Genomic DNA, 18,417 nt, shown 5'->3' on the forward strand with positions numbered 1-18,417 from the left:
CATTAGGCAGTTGAATGTGCATGAATACCCTGTCTGTTTCCCTCCTCTGTGTGGTCCTGGGTGCTGGCAATCCATGTTATGCCACTGCATAAAGCAAGGATTTAAAAAAGGTCAAATGAACATGACCTTTTCAACTCTGGCTCCGGCCTGGTGGAACGCTCTGCCTCATGAGACCAGGGCCCTGCAGGATCTGATTTCTTTCCACAGGGCCTGTAAGACAGAGTTGTTCCGCCTGGCCTTTGGCTTGGAGCCAATTTGATTCCCTCCCTCTCTTTCTTTTTTCTTTTCCTTCTCCTCCTGCGATGAGGCTATGTTTTAATATTTTAATGTTTCAACATTTAAATGTTGTATTTTAATTTTGTTTTTAAGTTGTAATCATTCAACTTGTTTTTATTATTGCTTGTAAGCCGCCCTGAGCCCGGTCTTGGCTGGGGAGGGCGGGGTATAAATTAAAAATTATTATTATTATTATTATTATTATTATTATTATTATTATTATAAAAGAGGAGAAAGTGCAGCAGCAGAGAAGCCCAAACATAAGAATTAGAATCCAAAAGTACACCCAATAAGAAGCATCTGAATCTGCTTGGAAAATGACAGAAAGGATAGTGCCAAACACACAACCTGTGGAAGTGTGCTTCACAAGTCCAGAACAACAACTGAAAAGGCCCTGCTTCATGTGGAGACCAACCTGGTTTCTAAAGGAGGGCCCCTCTGTAGCTGATATGAAACTAGGTGGTCCACATGGGGTTAGGTTCTTGTTGAGAAAACTAAGACTCAGATCTAGACCCGAGAGAAGAGCCATAGCCTCTGTTTTGCATGCAGAAGATCTCAGGCCCAATCCCTGGTACCTCCAGGTGATGTACATAGAAGACTCTCTGCTTTCTGACCCCTCATTTCCCTCCTCCAATTGAAGATATGATCTACCGCTTTGGGTGAAGGTGGTGGTGGGGAGTCAGCAGAAGATGCAATGCTGAATTAGGCTGCAAAAGTTCAGTTGGGGTAAGACTGCAAACAATGTAGGGCAGGGACCCAATTCAAGCTTCCTTCCGTTCCACTCTCTTTCTGTGGCTTTGGGTGTGGTCTTTAATTGTGTGGTGGTGGGGTTTGCCCATCACCTCACCTACAGAGGTGCTGGTGGGGGAGATCTGACATCATTTCCTTAGCCTACAAAGGGGCGTTATGAGAATGAGCAGAGGAATAATTTTCATGGTGCTCAGATACTGCAGCGATGAGGACCTTACAAGGGATCTTAGAAAGATACAGATCTTAATGATGTGTATTATTCAAAATGTACTTGTCCTTCCTTAGGCACTTTCATTGCAGAGCACAAAGTCCTAACATGTTCTGAACACTCCCTAATAGCCCCATCATCTCTTCAAAGGAGGATACCGCACAGGGAAGAAACGCAATAACCTATATAGACACAGAATATGATATACATATCTTCCTTCAGGCCCAGTTAGAACCATCTTTTTTGACTTAAATTGAGAAGTCAACCCACCAGCTGCAACCCTTCTGGAAGACCTTTACCTGGTGCTGTTCTTTTTTCCTTAGTTTTTCGTCTTGTAGACAGTGAAAAACAGTCCTTGCCCTAAGCTAGTTTTAGTTAGGATGCTCTCCAAAGCATTTGTTTGTTACTGAGGCCTAGCCAGGTTTTTCTTGCAAATCTGGTTTAACCCACACTATTTCCCTTTGGAAACCAACCAAAACATGGTTTCCCATCAGACTTGTTTGTTTTTCAAACTTTCAAATCAGCTTTCGAATATGAGCAGCGACTTTAAGAGAGAGTGCTCAGAGTCATTCCTTTTCTGACCCAAAGGAGTAGCATTGGGGGGCAGGGGGCAGGCAGGGCATAAGTTTGACAAGAAAAACAGAATTCTCCCAGCTTACCCTAAGGCCCTATTTGTTGTTGTGATGGTTGACACCTTAGGTCTCTTGTTTCCTTATATTTATTTCTTCTACCACCCTTTCCCCCACTTCCTGTTTGGTGCTATGGTTGGGTCACTGGACATCCAGGCAGAACCCTCACAGCAGTAGATGTGTGACATTAAGAGACAAACACCACATTCTGCTGGAGGTGGGTCTGCTGCTGGAAAATAGCCTTCAAGTGCCAAGTCTGTCCTCTCTCACCTTGAATGTGTATAACCACTTCATTGGGTAGGTGTTATAATCTGAAAAATGCCTAGAGTGAACCCTTAAATTGTGAGTCACTGGTGACATCTCCATAGGCTCATCCACACTTCCACTTGCTCCACTGCTTTCCCCTGGGATAACCCACCATTTGGTGCTGAATCAGAACAGATAGCAATTGGGTTTCCCCTGGATTGCCGCTGGTTCCAATTTAGCGCCAAAGAGTGGGGTTTCGGGGGGGGGGATAGTGGGGCATAGGCAGAACTGTTTAGAGCTGTGTCTAGAAAGCACAAAGAGCAGAAAATGGCCCAGTCCTGTGCTTTCTAGGCAAAGAGGCGTTTGAGAAATTCCACTAGGACTTCAGCGACTTCCACCCCACCATCACTAAATCCCAGCAGCCCCAGCTAGCATGGCCAATGATCAGGCAAAAACATCTGGCGGTCCATAGGTTCCCTACCCCTGGTTTATAGCCATGCTTTGTGATGCAACCACATCTGTTCTGAACCATCATATGGACTCACAACTTAAAGAATGAAGGAAAAGCAGGTTTTTGAGACTAGATTGGTACTACTGAATAACCTGCTGTGGCAGGAAAGGGGAACCCGAGACTCTCCAGAAATGCTTAGACCCTTCAGTCCTAGCCAGCATGGGAGCTGTGGTCTAGCAGCTTCCAAAGAGACACAGTCTTGCCCCCCCCCCCCCGTACTACAGAATAGACTCTGAAGAGAAAGTGATGGACTAGCACTTCTTGCAAACTGAAACCACCAGCAAGGTTTTACAACCCATCCTGGAGGAGGAGGAGGAAGAAGAAGAAGAAGAAGAAGAAGAAGAAGAAGAAGAAGAAGAGCTGCCCTTCTGAGTGGGGTGCCCCAGCTACTCTTGGCAGCTTCCAACAAAAAATAGAAAAAACACAATACAACACCACACACTGAAAACCTCCCTGAACAGGGCTGCCTTTTAAAAACCACTTTGCTGATATTGCTATGAAACATTTTCCATAGCATTTGTATTCTGATCTTCTCCCTGCCCAGATGTTCCCCCATAGCCCCAGATCTAAGAGGGAGAAGAAGCCTCAAAGCATCTTCAGGGAGGAGATGTAGTAGCAATAATGACAAGGTAAGAAGAACTATCTTTTTCTCAAGCTCAACCTACACATTATATAGGGGAACCTGTGTCCCTCCATAAATTGCTGGTCTACAACTCCCATCAGTCCCAGCCCAGCATGGCCAATGAGCAGGGATGATGGGATTCATAGTCTGACAACATCTGGAGGGCCACAGGCTCCCCATCTCTTATATGGAGCTCTCTGGGATTCTTTCCTCTACAGGGTGTTATCTGGAGCAGAGGACAAGCACTGCAAGATTGTATGCATGATTCTTTCCCCTCCAATCCCTTTCCATCTCAAGATCACTCTTCCTCAACCTGCTTTTCCACCTGGCAGATGGGGAAGGTATGAGACTCTCATACGTTCCCCATATCTTTCCCCTTGTGGGTGAAAAAACTGGTTGGCAAGGAAGGGAGACTGTGAGCTGGAAAACAACTGGAGGGGAAAGTGTTGAGCAACCACTTCCTGACCGCCTGCTAATACACAGCCTCCCCAGGGAGGTTTGCTGTGGGTTAAAAAGAGAGAAAAAGTGAATAGTTTAAACATCCATGCAAATGTAAGACCTATGATGTCAAGGTGTCATCAGGTTAACTGTTTCTAAAAATATTTTTTCCCCACTTAGCGAGCTATTTTGAGTAAGAATCACCCAAATATGAATTCAAACTTTGGGGGAATTTGAATTGAGTGAATTATGCCACTTATAAAATGCTGTAGAATTACAGTCGTACCTTGATTGCCAAATACCTTGAAACTTGTATGTTTTGGGTCCCAAACAATCAAAAGCCAGAAGTGAGGGTTCCGGTTTTCGAACGATTTTCAGAAGCCAAACATCCAGCGCGGCTTCCGCGGCTTCCGATTGGCTGCAGGATGTCCCTGCAACCACTCAGAAGCCACGCCTTGGCATTCTGTTTAAGAACCAAGGTATGACTCCATTATTATAAATGTGATTTTTTACCTGCCCTTTGCCATAAGATTCCAGGGTGGGGTTTCAGCAATTTAAAAAAATGCATTATTGAGCACTTGGGGGTAGGGGAGAGATTGCGACCCGAAATCACATGAGAACATAGCACCTAAAACGGCCACTTGTGCTGTTGCAAGAAAAAACAGGATGTCCCGGTTTTTCCAGGACTGTTGTGGAGTATGGAACTGTTCTTACAAGGGAATCGTATGTTACATATAGATACTGCCAAAAGACAACACACAAGGCCTTGTTTGGGTGTGGGTGTGTATCTGTGTGTGAAGATTGAACTTTCTCTCTTTTTGCCTTCTACAGCATGCATCATGATGATACTTTCTGTGTCAAATGTCCTGCATCTGGGCAGGCATCTGGGAAATTGCAGGGCATAGAACTTTGGACTTTGGGAGACAGTTGGAAAGAAACACAAGAGGAAGAGAAATTATACACAAACACACTGAAAGGTAAGTATGGGTGAGACAAGATAGTCAGTCTTATTTTCAGCGGATTTTTGTGGGAAGGGCTTGCGGGGTGGGGGAAAAGAAGGACCCTCAAATGTTTGTTTTCTCAAGAGATTTCATACCTGGTCAGATAGAGTCATTTCTGGCTAAAATCTGCAAACGGAAACCAGCTTTCATTGCATTCTGCTGTAGGAGTGCCCAACAAAAACCAGTGCACATTACAGTGGTACCTCGGGTTACATACGCTTCAGGTTACAGACTCCACTAACCCAGAAATAATACCTCGGGTTAAGAACTTTGCTTCAGGATGAGAACAGAAATCGTGCTCCGGTGGTGAGGCGGCAGTGGGAGCCCCCATTAGCTAAAGTGGTGCTTCAGGTTAAGAACAGTTTCAGGTTAACAACGGACCTCCGGAACGAATTAAGTACTTAATCCGAGGTACCACTGTATCTTAATTTGGAAGATAAACAGCGTGCAGAGGTGAGAGTGGGGGATGACCCATTCCCATAACTTTCCCCCCCTCTCAGGTGGGCGCCATTGCCATTCCAAGAGAACAAGGGAGAAGCTCATGGTGAGCTATTTCCAGAAAAGTAGCCCTGCCCATTCCCACTCCCCATGTTCCACACATTGATTATCTCTAGAATGAATGCCCGATTCAAAGGGCTAAAGAGGATCTATCTACCATCTTACCTGTACAAAATATGCTCCTATGAACCAATGCCTGACAAAAACAATATTATAGATGTCAGCTCTGAAGTAAGTCCCACTGAGCTCAGAGTGGGTTTCTACCAGGTAAGTTGGGAAAGGGCTACAGCTCTCGGCATTTATACTGTAATTAGTAAAGTATATCAATTAATTCTCTATTTTAAAAAATTACCCAAAGCAGCCTGCAGCAAAGCTTTGCAGACTATGACGTTCCTAACTAAGCCTGGCTAAGAACTGCTGCTTTATTAATGTATTATTATCATGTGCTGCAAGAGTAGAATACATGTTCTATTTGTTTTCTCTTTTTTAAATGGGAGAAGAGTTCCACTGATGCCTGGGGAAAGGTGATTCATTCACCTATTTTGCTCCAGATACTTTTATGGTGGCTCTCTTAATAGTCTTCTTCTTTGCGTCCATTAATTATTTTTCTACAGGTGTTCTCTGTTATAAACATAAGGTATTTAGGGTGTTGTTGTTTTTTAAAACCAGACAGAATATCTCTCCTCCTCAGCCTTGAAAGTGTTTTGTCAGCAATCATCCACCCCTACAAATAATTTGTGGGCCATTCCAGAATCAGCTATCCATGCCAAACAAAGGAGCAAAATTCTGGACAGTACCACTGTACAGGTGGGCCATTGCATTTTTGAATGCTTCCTCAAGCTAAAAGTCACAAACTAGGCCATCAAGGAAAGATTATACTATACATTTATCCCTGACATGCTAGACCACTACATGCTGAGAGTTTTTTTTAAGTAGGGGTCACATTAACACACACAATGACCTCCCTCTCTCATTTGCTATCTGAAGTGGCACAGCCTAGAATGCTCCCAATTTCATTTGTGAAATGCAAGGATGACGAGCTCATGGACTTTCAGATTTTGCCAGTCTCCCTACTTCATGACCTATTGAGGAAAGTCAGCTTCCCTAGCCATGCAGAATGAAGCAGAGAATGAGAACAGTTTCTTCTCTCTCTTTCACTTTCTTTGCAAAGAGGTATCACTGAAGCAAAGCTCTTGACAAAGTCACAGTGAAAGTGAAGAACTTCCCCAGGGCTAAGCAGATGCGCCACCACTGAACTATAGATCCTCCCCATATCTATAGCAGAAACCTTCTATCAAATTTAATCAAAAAGACTTCCATGGCCATTCCTACCTACCCTTTATTTAACACCTTCTCCCCTAAACCTGCCAGAGCAGCTCTCAAGGTGAAAGCAATTCCCAGCCTGTGAAGCAGCTATTTTTTTAGAACGCTTAATCAGAAAAGGTCAGAGCTACAATTTCAGTCATGAAAGCTTCGCCAAACCCAACATTAAAATACAAAGCCCAGACAAAGACAGGGTTAAATTTTGTTTCATCAGTGTGAACACGCAAGAGAAATTCACCAGCACTCCACTGGTGGGGAGCCACTGTGGAAAAGGCTTGTTCTTGTGTTGCCACCCGCCCGACCCCTTGTGTAGGAGGCACATGAAGAAGGGCCTCAAATGATGATTGCAGGGTCCAGGTTGGCTCATATGGGGGGAACCAGTCAGGTATTAGGAAGTTAACATGGCTGTACCTCTAATAGCCATGGTGACAAGGGTTTTTCATAAGGTGTAGGCTTTTTTTGTTCCTCCGCGAGCAAAATTTAGCTCATTCAGCTTGGACTGGTATTCCTTAGTTCAGCGGTTCTCAACCTGTGGGTCCCCAGATGTTGTTGGACTACAACTCCTATCATCCCTGAGCTCTGGCCTTGCTAGCTAGGGGTGATGGGAGTTGTAGTCCAACAACATCTGGGGACTGACCCACAGGTTGAGAAAGGCTGCCTTAGTTTAACGCAGCACTGGCTCCAACTGAAGATAAAGGCTGCTCCTAAAGACCCCGCCTTCTTCAAGATGTTGCCAATTCATATTGAAATACTCCAGCCTAACTGACAGACATGGCACACCTGGAGCACTTGTGAGCGTCATCAAGTTAAGAGAGGCAGAAGGAGAGAGGGAGCAGCCAGAGAGCCCAGATGCATTGGGGTTGGGGTTAGCAATTAGTGCCCTGCTAAATTGCAGGATGCTTTAAGGTATGCTCACTTGAGGGCAATGCCCTAGACTTTGCACTGTGTGGTCCTGGCAGAGAGAATTAAACAGTCATTTTCCCTGTGTACCTTGGCTCCAGTCACATAATTATCTCGGCGCAGCAACTGCTGTAGCAACGGCCCGAAACACCCACCCACTTGACTAATCCTTGCAGCAAGGAAGAGTCACGGCTGCTTACCTTCCTCGGCTGAATTACAAAAATCGAGACCGTCCTCTTAACTTTATGTGTGACGATCGTAAGTGAAACTTAATGCCAATTAAACAAATCTGCTTGCCAGCCCTCTAACCACCTTCCTGGTAAGCCATAGGGTGGATTGATCTAGGGGAAGTAGGAGGCGCATTTGATAAATCTCGGTGCTCCTTTCTAATTCAGGTGAACTTCACCTGGGGCCAAGATCAGATCAATTGAATTCACCGAGGCTTCCACCTTCCACCTGATTTACCAGGAAAGCAATAAGCAGCAGGTATATCACAGCACAGAGGGTCCTATGTGTAGGTTATTTGAGTTGCATCCTTTACAAAAGGCAGAATGCTGCAGTCATTAGCTAGCCTGTGCTAGATAGGAAGAGCGTCTTTCCATGATCAAATGGGCTATCTGCTCATCAGTGTTTCTGCTCCCTCTGGTGTATGTCAGCCCTGCAGTGCTGAGCTAATTTGCCTTCCACATGGGAACATGCCAAGCATACCAACTCCCCTCCCTCTCAGTAAATCACTGATAACAATCTTCCATTTATTCTCAAGGGAAATCCGCAGCTATCTGAAGCAATCAGATCCCACAATCGTAGCTTTCCCCTGAAGAACCCACACATAAAGCAAGCTGGAGTCCCCAGATGGCTTTTAAAATCGGGGAAAGAAAGAAAGAAAGAGCAGGCACTGAAGTGACACCTCGCCACCAGACATTTCAAGAGAAGACGCCGGCTGCCGACTTCCACAATTCATCGCGAGAGTCTTGGGATTCGGAGGGGAAATGGTAGAATTTCATTGCAAGAAGAAGAAGAAGTGGCACTTCTAACCGGAATGTACACGGGAGATGAGATTTCCGTTCCACGTTGGGGGCTGGGGTGGATTCCGTGCTCCCTGGCATGCTGGAAAATATGCACTGAAAGCCCAAACTGTCCATTAAGGGTGGTAGACCCAGATTTCCAAATACAGTGGTATCTTGGGTTACATACGCTTCAGGTTACAGACTCTGCTAATCCAGAAATAGTACCTCGGGTTAAGAACTTTGCTTCAGGATGAGAAAAGAAATTGCGCGGCGGCGGCAGCAGGAGGCCCCATTAGCTAAAGTCGTGCTTCAGGTTAAGAACAGTTTCAGGTTAAGAACGGACCTCCAGAACGAATTAAGTACTTAACCCGAGGTACCACTGTACAGGTCTGCCCCACAGATGTAGGAAGCAAGGGGTGGGGTGCAAATGTCATGTTTTTTAAAAAAGGGAGTTTCAGCAGGTGCAACTGGTCGTGCAAGGTGAAGGAAAGCTGCAGCTACTGAAATGTCCTGCTGGGCATGACTCCCCAAAAGTGCAGGATCCCTGCGTCCTCCTTAGCCTCCAGCCAACCTCATGCTGCGTCAAGATGCAACCAGAATGAGTAGGCAGGTGGTTAGGTTTGCTTTGGCAGAAGTAGGAGTGAACTCTGCCACCTGTCCACCCCTCCCCCTTATAACTGTAGCTCACCACTTTTACAAGCCCCGACACACACACACACATATATATATATATATATAAAACTTTTTTTTTTTTTGGCAAAAGAAACAAACCAGTAAGAAAGTAGGGCAAGGATAATTCCCAATAAACTGTCAAAGGAAAGTAGATGCTAAAAGGCCCTGAAGATCTGGAACAGCGCTATACCAGCCATCAACATGTTTTAGGGTACAGTTCCCATCAATCTCAGCCAGCATGGCAAATTGTAGTCCTCAACTACTAGAGGATTCCATGCTGTTGACTACCCCTGCGCTATACTAAGGCTTCACTAGAGTAATAGTAATAGAGTAATAGTCAGCCAGTCAGAACATTAACCACCCAAGCAAGCCATTGGTGAAAACTGGTCCTGGCCATTTAAAACCATGCCTTTGAAGCCGATTCAAACCTAGACAGCATCTTAAAAAGCAGAGACATCACCTTGCCAACAAAGGTCCATATAGTTAAAGCTATGGTTTTCCCAGTAGTGATGTATGGAAGTGAGAGTTGGACCATAAAGAAGGCTGATCGCTGAAGAATTGATGCTTTTGAATTATGGTGCTGGAGGAGAGTCTTGAGAGTCCCATGGACTGCAAGAAGATCAAACCTATCCATTCTGAAGGAAATCAGCCCTGAGTGCTCACTGGAAGGACAGATCTTCAAGCTGAGACTCCAATACTTTGGCCACCTCATGAGAAGAGAAGACTCCCTGGAAAAGACCCTGATGTTGGGAAAGATGGAGGGCACAAGGAGAAGGGGACGACAGAAGACGAGCTGGTTGGATAGTGTTCTCGAAGCTACCAGCATGAGTTTGACCAAACTGCGGGAGGCAGTGGAAGACAGGAGTGCCTGGCGTGCTCTGGTCCATGGGGTCACGAAGAGTCGGACATGACTAAATGACTAAACAACAATAACAACAAATGAAGCCGATTTCCACAGGAGAGTTTTGTGGGTGTGGTTCTTACATTCCCCTCCAAGATGCACATAACACAAACAGCTTCCCATCTCTCCAGGGAGTCTGTATAGGGAGTCCTTCTCTGCTCAAATGACCCAGGAGATTGTAAACACACCAAAAAAACTGCTTACACCACTCTAAGCCGTCAACAATTGTTTTATGTCCAACTGCCTTCATCATACAATGATTTCTCAAAAGACTTAAACCTCATCATTCCATTTTGGATAGGTTATACATATGAATGAGGATGGCTTTTTATGTCATTTAGGTCTTTTTAGATCAGATTTGTTGCACTGTGGGTGAATTCTGCAACATGCTCTTGACATGACAAATGTACAGGTGATGCGGGTGGCGCTGTGGTCTAAACCACTGAGCCTCTTGGGCTTGCCAATCGGAAGATCGGCAGTTCAAATCTCTGTGACAGGGTGAGCTCCCATTGCTCTGTCCCAGTTGCTGCCAATCTAGCAGTTCGAAAGCATGCCAGTGCAAGTAGATAAATAGGTACCACTGCAGCGGGAAGGTAAACGGTGTTTCCATGCGCTCTGGTTTCTGTCACAGTGTTCCGTTCCACCAGAAGCAGTTTAGCAGTGCTTCAGGTTAAGAACAGTTTCAGGTTAAGAACGGACCTCCGGAACGAATTAAGTACTTAACCCGAGGTACCACTGTACTACCAGATTACTACTGCTGTCTGGAGGAGCTGTAGTGCAACAAAAGTGGGAAAAGGAAAAACAAAACCCAAAACCAGAATATTTGTGGTATGAAAAGCTACGGGATTTCAGCAGAAGTTACAGGAGATGGACTGGTTGGAAATGAAGCAGTATGGCTACCCCAAAGCCTTTGCAGTCACAAACTGTATTGAAAGTGAGATCACTTATGACCACCCTGATAACATCAGGAGCACAAATCACTACGAATGGGCAATAAAAAGGACATCTGGACAGACACTAAAGATTAAAACCAGCATTCTGAACCCAAGAGAGAATGAAATTGGCAGCCAGTGGAGATGGAATAATATTGGAGTAATAGGCTCTGTAAATCTTGCTCCGGCTAATACTCAGGTGACCAGATCCCCCAAGTTTTAGCCAAGAGCTGTTCTTTCTTTCTGCATCTGTTCTTTCTTTTTACCATTAAAAACCAATATCAGATTTATTTCATCTACAATTGGGAATGTGAGTTTGCTGGAAACCACGGGAGGGGAGAGTGCTCTTGCGCTTGAATCCTGCTAGCAAGTTTCCTAAACATCTTGTTGCTCGCTGTGAGAACAGGATACTTGAACTAGATAGCTTGCTCCAGCTCTTCTTATGTTCATACATTCTTAGTTTTTCTATTTTTAGCAGGAATAGCCCACAGCGTAGCTGTGTCCCTTTGGTCGGAAACACCAGAAATTGTACTAACAAGCTGCACCCTTTCAAAACATGTTTTGGAAGCCTTTGTTTTGATGAAGAAGGTTCCGAAATAACCATTATGACATAAATTTTAACAGCCTGCCATCACTTTTTAAAGGATAGATAATTAGACATTTGGCAGAACCCTTATGGCACCAGGAGGGACTTCCACATCAGGCATTTACAGTAGTAACTTGGTTTTCGAACAGCTTAGTTCTCGAACATTTTGGGTCCCAAACATCACAAACCCAGAAGTGACTGCTCTGGTTTGCGAACTAATTTTGGCAGCCGAATGTCCAACAGGGCTTTCGCAGCTTCTGATTGGCTGCAGGAGCTTCCTGAAGCCAATCAGAAGCCACGCTTTGGTTTTCGAAGGTTTTGGAAGTCGAACAGACTTCCGGAACGGATTCTGTTCGACTTCCAAGGCACGACTGTGCTGTGGAATAGCCATGATTTGATCACTCACTTTTTATGGAGGGTCTGTATGGCATCCTCATCAACAAACCCTTGGCCTGCGTTTTTTCCATAGTTCTTCCATCATTTTTTAGGCCACTTAAAAAAAGAAGAAGAACATGACAGGAACATGATATCTGCAGGTATGGATCGCCTTAGCTCTAGTCTGTCATCTTCATTAAGAGATGTGGTTTTGACATGTGCCATGATGTGCTCTATTTACCATACTTTTCCGTGTATAAGGCTCTGTTTTTTTACTCTAAAATATTTTTTAAAATATGGGCTCATCTTATACACGGATAGTATCTCCCCCCATTTTCTTAAATCGGAGTCCCCCAAAATAGGGGGCATCTTATACATGGGGGCGTCTTATAGACAGAAAAATATGGTACCTATTTATGCTGAGGGTCTTCAACCACTTGGGCACACCTGAAAAACAGAGAGACTGTTATGGGCACCACACATGTCAACAGCTCTTCAATCCCCTAAGAAGGGAATTTTTCAACTTTCAAATTCCCAAACGGAGGGGTGCTTTAAAGTTCTAACATAACTTGGGAATTCAAAACATGTTTTGGCTAAATCAACGTGATTCACTTTTGCTTGGTAAGTAAAAATGTGTGTAAAATTGCATAGATTTTTTTTATTATTATTATGTATTTAGTTTTTAGTTTTATTATGTATTTTTATGTTTTTATATTTTGATTTTTTCTTGTGAACCACCCCATGAGTATAGGACGGTATCCAAAATTTAACAACAACAACAACAACAACAATATGAATAAATCATTTAAAAAGATTGACAAGTACTTGCAGTTTATGTGTTAACATTATTTATTTTCATTTAGCATTATCTGACATTTTCAGAAAGTAAAACTGACATTCTTTTGCTTTCCAAAAGCAGTTCATGTGCTTCTTCATCAAACGTAGACTTGCCAAGCTGTAAATGTCGTCCAATCACAAAAATAATAGCAGATTTGAATTTCTCACACCCAAAAACATAACTCTATGATTCTGTGATTCTAAATACAGGGACAACTAATGAATATAGTAGACTGGGGGGCATGAGCAAAGCCAGGATTTATTTTAGTGGGGGGGCAGGACACCCACCGATGAGCATCCTTTGTATGGCTCTATCACTCAGTCGGGCTGCCAGCTGATTATTTCTATTTTTAGTTGAGTATTTTTATTTATTTACTTGATTGGGGGGGAGGCAACTGCCCCCCCCCGGCTTCGCCCATGCTGCGGGAGGCAAAAGAAGAGCCTCACACTTGAGACGCAATATGCAGATCATTTGCACCATCTCAAGTCCCAAGACTCCTTTAAGGACGCACAATTTCCGATGTAATCGTTTAGCTGTACCTCGAAACACAACCAGTGGCAGCCAATTCTTCCCATGCATGGCATGCAAAGGGCCTTTGGCTGCCAAGTTACACACACATCCCCGCAGAAGAAGTCGAGCACAGTGATAACGTTTCCATGGCAGCCAAACTTCGAAGCTTTTTCCGCCCGGCTCTCAGGAGGTGCTTGAGACAGAAGAAATGGATTGCTTGTTGACTCACAATTGATTTGTTCACTCCCAGCCTTGCATGCCACTGACAAATCACCATTGTTTGCTAATTCATTAATAAGCGCTTGAGAGCATGCCCGCATTTCAACCCGGGCTGTGTTGGCACAGATTCATTACTTCAGATTTAGCACAAACGCCTTCCCTCTTCACCACGGCATGCGCAATTTCTCAAGATGGAATTTTGCTGTGGGAAATCCCTGTGCACCCAAGATATGTTCAAATCAGCTAGAAAGTAGTTTAACTGCCCAAGGATGCAGTGTGTTGTAATTTTCTGAGCGTGGTGATAGTCCTTTTTTAGAGACTAGCAGCCTCTTTTTTATTTATTTGTTTGTTTGTTTATTATTACAGTTCTTTCCCAACTTTCCTTCAAGGTGGCATACAGGATTATCCCCCCATCTCCATTTCATTCTCACAATGACCCTGTGAGGTAGGTTTGCCTCAGGTAGGCCCAAAGTCATGCAGTGGCCTTCATGACTGAGTGGGGATTTGAACCAGCCAATGCTCAGTGATGATGGGAGTCCAACATATTGTTATATGCGATATAGAAATTAATAAATGGTAGGCTTTTGATTTGAAGGGACGCGGGTAGCGCTGTGGGTTAAACCACAGAGCCTAGAACTTTCTGATCAGAAGGTCAGTGGTTTGAATCCCCGCAACGGGGTGAGCTCCTGTTGCTCAGTCCCTGCTCCTGCCAACCTAGCAGTTTGAAAACACGTCAAAGTGCAAGTAGATAAATAGGTACCACTCCGGCGTGAAGGTAAACGGCGTTTCCATGCACTGCTTTGGTTCGCCAGAAGCGGCTTAGTCATTCTGGTCACATGACCCGGAAGCTGTACGCCGGCTCCCTCAGCCAATAAAGTGAGATGAGCGCCGCAACCCCAGAGTCGTTTGCGACTGGACCTAATGGTCAGGGGTCCCTTTACTCTTTACATTTACCTTTAGGTTTTTGATTAATTGGGATATGGATGAAAGTACAAGCTGAAGAACTGTGCCAGACAAGGAATCCCTGGCTTATGCAAACCAGCCTGACTGGCCTAGCGAAGAAGACATCTGTTAATATTACAAAATGGGTTGATGGGCCATCTGAGGGGAATCCTTTGGCCTGGGGAGACAGATGTTGCCAAGGTGATGGGGTGTGTGTTTGAAGTGATGGGGAAAGAGAGTTTTTGAGCAAGGTGTTCTGGGAAGAAGAATGGAGAGAAAAGACTGGGATCCATCTTGGGTAGGTTGGCTGAAGGCTGGCTGGGAGAAATGCTTTGGACTCCAGGGCTGCACTGCTGTGAGGAACAAGCCCCTCTAGAAATTACCATGGTGTAAGATCTGAATTCCCTCCATGCAGACCGAAAGTGTAAATAGGTGAATAAACTCTATTTCTTAAAGCTACAACAGTCTCCACCGTGTCTCCAAAGGAACACAGATCCTGGGTGAGTGTTTGAAACCTCCCTGGAGTCTTGCTATCATTCGGCAGGGAGTGGCACCCAAGTTTTGTAGCAATATGGATGGTGCCCATCTGTCAGAGACCAGGCTGAGGAGTACAACTCTGGTGATGAACCTACCCCTCCCCCTGCTCATGGCCAGGATCCTGAAACACCACAGGAGCAGTGGAGTAGTATTGATTTGGAACAGTGGTTCGCTGAGGGGCACAGCTCGGAAGACAATAGTTGGGCAGAACTGGGAGGTGAACAACAAGAAGGACAACAATGGGAAGAGAGTGAGCAAGCCTCTCAGTCCCAAGGCTAGGAGATTAGATCAGGTGGCCAGGAAATGAGAGGATGGAAGTGATCAGAGGGAAGTGGGCAGAACCTTAATTGGGAGCACCTGTGCTCTGAGAATGGTGGCTTGCTCTTTTGCCACGTTCATTGAACATTTCTGTTACTGGTAAGAGACTGCTTTCTCTTTGTACTGCTTATCTATAGCCAAGGGGGCAGGAAGAAGAGCCCCCAAAGCCTGACACCATCCCTGTTTTGGGGGGATCTTTCCCAGTCCTACCTGGAAATGTCACATAATAAACATGGCACCTTCTGCATGAACTGAGCTATAGCAAGGTGGGAAGATACATTCCACCCGACTGGCTAGGCCGCATGAAGAGACTCAGCGTCTGCCTGGCCCTGAGGCAGGACAATTGAAGAGGCACCTGCCACACCAGAACCCATGTGCAGGTGGAGCCTCTCATGTCATTTCTGGCGGGGATGGCTCCTTGAGCATCCAGAATACTCTGTCGCATTACAGACAATTGGGTGTGGTGCTTAATACGGGTAAGAAACCAGCCCATGTGTTTCTCATTGCTTTTCATGCAGGAATGCCTCAACTTGGGCAGCTGAAATTCCTGAGCTAATTCTGCCATTCCCAGATTTCCCACCAGAGGTGGAAAGGCCCATGGGGGGCAGGGAACAAATGGGAAGATACATGCCCAAGCTAATGATGCAATAAATAAGGGAAGGTTTAATCTGTTTTCAGCAACTATTTCTATGTAACACAAATGGGTCCAATGTCTATATCTGAAGCAGAAGTCAAAGGAGGAGGGAGATGCAGCTGGGCTGTGGTTTGGAAGTTTCTCCACTTCTGTATCAAATAAATGTTGGAAATGCAAACAGTCCATAAGGTCATTTTTTTCATATGCGGTGGACTTGTAAAAAAAAAAAAGCAACAGGCTTTTGGGAAATGATACGTAATGAATTGAAGAAGATGTTTAGAATAGCCATCTCCAAATGTCTGAAGCATTTCTTTTGGGATTAATAGGGGCAGGGGTCGCAAAAAAGTTGGTTAAATTGTTTGTGTATGCTACCACTGCAGTCAGAATATTGTATGCGCAGAAATGGAAATAAGAAATTCCAACAAAAGAGGAGTGGACTTTAAAACTAAATGGAGAAGGTGAAATTGGAGGCAAAAATAAGAGACCAAAATATGAAATGTTTGTGAAAGGTCGGAGACCCTTTTTACATTATCTGAGAAATTATTATAGCCAAATGAACTGGAAATATAAGCAATGGAATGAGAATGATAAAGGAATGCAATATAGGATATATGTTTTATAAATAAGTATTTAAGGCAGTAGATAAATGGATTTGAATAGAAACATCATGGAAATAAGGGTGGGAAGCCAAAATGTTAAGGAAAGATAATATGGGAACTGAATGGAATTTGTTAACTTGTATGAAAATCAATTTTAAAACTATGATAAAAAAGGAAGTTTCCCTGCTCCTTTGGACCCAGAAAAGCCTTCTGAATAAGCATGGAAGAATTACAAGGGTAAAAGATGTCCAGGTTGGCTATAATCACATATTCATCATGTTCCCCAAAGCGGAGGAGAGGGGAGGCACTGCTCAGTTTCCCCCTTATGCCCTAGATGTACAAATATGTGCATGGCTTAGGCTCCTCATTCACAGCACTCTACAACTAGACAGAAATCCCCACTAAGTGATGCGTCTGCTGCTGTTACAGACACTGAATGCTGCTGTTAGCACCTCTGTGGTTGCATCAGACTTATTTTGGCTTTTACCGCAAGTAAGCAAGCACAGGCTCCTCTCTCCCTCCCTAGATATGAAGCACAGCAAAAGACTGCATGAGGTGCCTTTGAATATTCACCATGAAGCAACTAGGAAAGTGCTTTCAAACATGAAAGGTCAAAATCTTACTCCAATGCAGAGACAGACAGACAGAGACACAGAGAGAGATTAACTCCTAGGTCAGAGGTTTTCAACCTTTTTGAGTCCACAGCTCCCTTGACCAACTACATTCTTTCTGTGGCACCCCTGTAGGGCTCAAGAGCCCAGTTATGTCACCCCTTGCCTGAGGAGCTGGCAGCCTCTCACCCTTTTTTGAACACCCTCCCTTTGGGGGCCCCAAGAGAGTGGGGCCCTATGCTATAGCTTCTTTAGCTTATACATAAATCCGGCACTGAGAGGAGGGTGTAGATCCAGCCCCTGAGAGTCTGTGCTGTAATCTTCAGCCTATTCCTGGTGGACCGAAGCTTGCAAGCTACATGAACCGTCTTCTTAATAAATGAATGAATGATGGTGTCATCACCCAACTGGAGAGTCAAGTTCAGCACAAGCCTCCTGGAGGTCCAGGCAGGGAAACTTGTGTACTCCAGGTCAGCCCTGGAGGTCTGGCAACCCTAGCTATGGGCCATCCCTCTCCATACTCTGCACTATGGAAAACACCACTATGGGAATCAATAGGTCAAGCAGGATATCAGCATCACTTCATTTTGGATGCCGCCTTTCAAAGAAAAAAAATATGCTCAAAGTAGTCTTACAAGGAGAATACATTGCAAAAATCAACAACAACAATAACAACAATTTATTATTTATACCCCGCCATCTGGCTGAGTTTCCCCAGCTACTCTGGGCGGCTTCCAATCGAGTGTTAAAAACAATACAGCATTAAATATTAAAAACTTCCCTAAGCAGGGCTGCCTTCAGATGTCTTTTAAAAATAGGATAGCTGCTTATTTCCTTGACATCTGATGGGAGGGCGTTCCACAGGGCGGGTGCCACTACCGAGAAGGCCCTCTGCCTGGTTCTCTGTAACCTCACTTCTTGTAATGAGGGAACCGCCAGAAGGCCCTAGGAGCTGGACCTCAGTTTCCGGGCTGAACGATGGGGGTGGAGATGCTCCTTCAGGTATACAGGACCGAGGCTGTTTAGGGCTTTCACGGTCAGCACCAACACTTTGAATTGTGCTTGGAAACGTACTGGGAGCCAATGCAGATCTCTCAGGACTGGTGTTATGTGGTCCTGGCAGCCACTCCCAGTCACCAGTCTAGCTGCCACATTCTGGATTAATTGCAGTTTCCGGGTCACCTTCAAAGGTAGCCCCACATAGAGCGCATTGCAGTAGTCCAAGTGGGAGATAACTAGAGCATGCACCACTCTGACAAGACAGTCTACAGGCAGGTAGGGTCTCAGCCTGCATACCAGGTGGAGCTGGTAGACAGCTGCCCTGGATACAGAAT

At 44.8% G+C, this 18,417-nt stretch overlaps 1 long non-coding RNA gene across 1 annotated transcript; it reads left to right on the plus strand.

The window, feature by feature from the left end:
* Window positions 1-3,121: 3,121 nt before the first annotated feature.
* On the plus strand, window positions 3,122-6,247 carry LOC308473764. Its single transcript, XR_013984296.1, has 3 exons — window positions 3,122-3,249; window positions 4,512-4,657; window positions 6,167-6,247. It is a non-coding gene; the product is annotated as an uncharacterized lncRNA (long non-coding RNA).
* The last annotated feature ends 12,170 nt before the right edge of the window (window positions 6,248-18,417 follow it).

Source organism: Podarcis pityusensis (genome assembly GCF_964106645.2).
Source record: "Podarcis pityusensis genome assembly, chromosome: 3".
Taxonomy (NCBI): domain Eukaryota; kingdom Metazoa; phylum Chordata; class Lepidosauria; order Squamata; family Lacertidae; genus Podarcis; species Podarcis pityusensis.